The following is a 4,834-nucleotide window of genomic DNA, read 5'->3' as shown; positions in this document are numbered from 1 at the left end:
CCCTTGGATTTGGCAGACGTTCTGTAAATCCCCTGGCCCTAGGTGTAGAAGACATTCTTGCCACCTCATTGGGAGAACCTCAGTTCTCATTGGTTTGGGGGAGAGCCTGGAAGCTGTCAAATTGGTTCTTTGGTTCTATATATGGCAAACGGTACTTCCGCAATTCTCTGGTCAACCAAATTTTCATTCTGTTCATGAATGTCCTTGTCTTTGTTTTTTTTATGATCAGTCTTCTTAAATTGGATAAAACTTGAGTTTAGTTCTAGGCCAGCAGAGCCACGGGTCAAAGCGGCTCAAGCACTTAGGACCCTGGCCAGGCTGGCCATAGGACCCTGGCCAGGCTGCTCAAGGATGGTCCACAAGCTCTGCTCGTCTAGCCTTTAGTTGTGGGTGGAAAAGAGCTTGCTGGGAAGGCAGGCAGGCTGGCAACAATGGCCGTACATGTACATGCCTGGCTTCTGGGAGGAAAAATGGTGGTGATGCCCACTTCTCTTCAGGGGGTCAGCATGAGATGACAAAGGTGAGGAGGTACACCAAGGGATGGCTGCAGCATGTGGATCCCCAGGCAACACTGCTAGCAAGTAACAAACTCCTTTCATATATTCAACAGATAACAAAGTGCTTGAAATTACAGCTGAATGAAGTAAGGAAATTTTTTTTTCTGTTTTAAATATATGTATGGCCATTACATGTTTATTTCTGACTGCTCTTAAATGGTTAATATGCTCTGTATGTTTTGATTATAGGTTAACAGTTATTGGATATGTTTAAAGTTTAAAATCAAACTGTTGTTTAAAACGTGTACATATGTGTTTGTAACATCTATAGAAACACAGATGATTTTAAATAGTAACCATGTGACTTGCCATGTGATGTGACTCCACCATCTTGAAATTGTCACTTGATGTGTGATAGGGAAAAAAAAAAATTACAGAACCTCTTAGCCATAATAAATTGTTTATCATACTATCTCATTTTAGACTAAGAAGGTGTCTCATTTTAATTTGGTATTGATTTTAGAGACTGAATTGTTTACACTGGAAAAATTTGGTTTTGACTTTTAAAATTATGGTTATGCTTTGTGACTTCATACCTAAAAACTGTATTTATTTTGCTATTGCAAAAACAGATTTCTTTTAAAAATGTGTTTAAGGCTTTGAAACATTTTAAAATTTATCAGGTATTTTATAGTAATGTCTTTATAGATTATATATATGTATATATAAATGTATATGCATATGTATACATACACACACATATTTTATATATATATAAAATTCAGGGTTGTGTTTTTGCGGAATGCTGTGTGATTTAGCCCTGGTTTGTAAAGTTCTATTCAGATTAACAGGCTGATTTGAACTGTGTGCCTGCCTGCCAGTTCCTAAATGAATGGATTAATGCTGTTTCTTTCTGGCCGATAGGTTTGGGGCCAGAATATTTCAAGTACAGTTTAAAATTGTTCTATACTGTTCTATTATGCAGTTGGCTCTAAAACTTAATTACAATGTTAGAACTTGGTTACCAGAAACTGTAAATGCTCCACAGTGCTATACCTTGGGAGGCGGTAACACCATCAGCAACACTTAATGGCTATCCTTAAAATTGCCCACCACAGCCTGTAACAGTATGTGGCTGACTGCCATGTTCGGTCAGGGATAAAGAGGGTGGGGCCATTGTTTTACTGCCATCTTTGTTGAGGGCTGCCAGTTGTGTTCAGTTCCCTGTTTAGTGCTAAATGCAATTTCTGTCCTTTAAGCTTTTTGCTGTTCAGTCTTAATAATACAATATGGTAGGATCAGCAAGATTTGCCAGCCACTCTATTAACTCTATGATTAAAAGTTTTGCTTGGATTTTAGTTCAGAAATACATTTAAAGTTATGCTAATGACTGCAGTTGGTTACAAGATTGAGCTTTACCTAGGCTCTTGTTTATGTTTTCAAGGTTAAGCTTAGGACAGATAACCATAAAGTTTGCCTATGTGGATCTCCTTAAAATAGATACGGTCCTAAACACTTAACTACAGAAATTGCCAGAATTAGAGACTATAACATTCTGTTTTACAGGATGCAGTTTAGAGCAGATAACTAAAGACAAACAAAGATTAACTAAAAAATACTGGCCCTCAAGCTTGTCAGGGATCTGATATATATGGAATCTATTTTACTTAGATTTTATGATAGAGTCCCAATATCCTGGCAGTACCTCCCCAAGGTCTCTGAGATTTGGGCACAATGACAGATGACTTCAACTCTGGATTGTGGTATGCTAACCACTGAGCAAGACTGCCCCAACTGGCCCACCTCTAGGGCTCAGCCTAAACTGTGGACAAAGCTATTGACACCTGCATAGTCATTGTTTCACATTGCTGAAGGCAAGGTGAGATCAGTCTCTCATGTTCTTTGTTCCCCAGAAAGTCTCTCATCTGTGCCTGATGGACAGACAGCCTCTGCTCATGATGCCATGAAACCACAGGAGCCAGGGACAACTACCTAGGTGGTACAAAGACTCTGTCATTTTAACTGGTATATTTATTAAGGTTATAATTTATCCTTCTCTGGTCTCTGATAACATTGATGGCTAAACTAAGCTAATGGTAACTCTGCAGCTAAAGAACAGACAATTAGTTCCACTGTTATTTCATTGGTCTTTTCATTAGCTAGTTAAAACTACTACGTATTAGATCTCTTATTTATAAAGCAAACTGGTTTGCCTTGCTCACAGGCTTCATGTTAATTGCCTGTGTCTTATGGTGAATAGCAGGATGTATCGACATCTTTCAACATAACGTTTATGTAAGGTCTGAGGATATAAAAGTTTAAGTTGTGAAAATATAAAAAAACTGAGGAGCTAGGAAGATGTTTCAAGGTTGGTAAATGAAAGTTATGAAGAAAAGCTTCTCTAAGAAGTTTTTCAAAGTTGGTAAATGCAAGGAAGATTGGAGGATCTAAACAGGCATTTTAAGGTTGGTAAATGCCAAGTTATAAAGGACTTGTGGGTCTAAAAAAGTGTTTTGAGGTATGCAAATACAAGTTGTAATAATAAAAGTCATTGAAAATGGGAGCTATTTCAGGTTTCTCTCCGCCTCTCTGCTATTGTGTTTATGTTGTTATAAAATTGCAAGGGTTCATTGTTTTGACATTGATCAAGAGTTGGGATAAGCTGATGGAACAATGCCTGCTTATTATTCAGTCACAAGCTTGAGATTTTAATTTCCCTTTGGATGTCTTCTGGAAAATAGACTTGAAGGTGCTTCTCATCATGCTAAAAACATCTCTGTTTAATGTATATATCTGACCCTAAGCCATAGCTTTTACTAGGTCACAGTGGAATGAGTCTTCTCCTGCTGTCTTGCAGATGTAGGATCTTGCAGATCTTACTTTTTTCTAAAGTATGAATCTCAATACAATGGTGACACTAATATACTTTTTGTAAACTAAAATTCATGAGTTTCAGGAAATCAAAAAATTCAGAAGACCTGGATCTGCCATAGCTCAAATGGACCCCAGATGAGTTTTTCCCTTAGTCTGGGGATTCCTCACTTTCCCCACTTACTAGACATTTTTAAACTTCTGTCTCTAGTATGAATTTGTCTCAGCAGATTTTCACCTGGCTGACTGACTCCCTCCATTCAGGGTTCAGCTATGGACTGCAAGCTGAAATCCGGACTTGCTGAAAGCTGAAATAAACCAGTCCAGCTGATGCGATGGCTCCCTGTCTCTTCAACTGGATGGCTAATTAGATGGTGCCCCATTGCCTAGCTGCTTTTATTATTATTGATACATACACTGTTCTGCCTGCTTGCCAGAGGAGGGCACCAGATGTCACTATAGATGGTTGTGAGCCACCATTGTGGTTGCTGGGAATTGAACTCAGGACCTATGGAAGAGCAACCAGTGCTCTTAACCTCTGAACCATCATTCCAGCCCCCCCATTGCCTAGCTTTTGACTAGCCTTTCAGTCTTCTTTGGTCTCCAATATCTCCATCCCAATGTCAGCCTGAAGCAACTACAGAAGAAGAGAAATTCATCAGACTTTGAACATGACTCTCAACTCCTTTTATTCTATCCTGTTTCTTTTTCCATGTCCATCCAATAAAAACAGCACAGGTCAGCACTCACTTAGATCATTTGTTATACCTTATATCATTTGTTCCTATCTTGGGAGATACAATGAAAAATGTTCAGTGTTGAGCCTGATTTCATATTAAATTTTCAGTGTTTCAATTACTGTAAAAATATCATAAATGAACAGATTCCACTGATGTAGTATAAATATTTTACACATACTACAGGATAGACAATTCAAATTGGTTGGAGTGTTATCCACAATACAGTATGATATCCACATGAGCACACATTTATGTATTTGGGTGGTTGGTTGGTTGGTTGGTTGGTTGGTTGGTTTTTCTAGGCAGGGTTTATAGCCTTGGCTGTCCTGGACTCACTTTGTAGACCAGGCTGCTACATGAACTCTATTGTGCATCTGCACATCCTACCATAAAGATCTTTATATTTACATCTAGTTCATCAGTGAGAGTGGTAAAAGAAATAATCTTTTGAGTTTCATCTTTTCAGTCAGAAAAAAATCTTCTGCTTATCCTCAGGTCGACTTTATAATGAAAAAGTGGCAAATATAGATTAGGCTTTGAGTCATTCACCACTGTGATAAATAAAGTCACTACTAGAATCACCAGGGTTCCAAGGCCTTTTACTAAGACATTATGACATGAGTACAGTTACAGAACTAAAAAAATCTAAAGTATACCTTTGTTCTAGGCCGTCAGAGATAAGACACAGGAAAATAGGCTGAAATAAAGTGACCAAACACATAAAGG

This window comes from Psammomys obesus, unplaced genomic scaffold (genome assembly GCF_907164565.1).
Source record: "Psammomys obesus unplaced genomic scaffold, mPsaObe1.curated_primary_1811, whole genome shotgun sequence".
Taxonomy (NCBI): domain Eukaryota; kingdom Metazoa; phylum Chordata; class Mammalia; order Rodentia; family Muridae; genus Psammomys; species Psammomys obesus.
Note: the sequence above shows the minus strand (reverse complement) of the source record.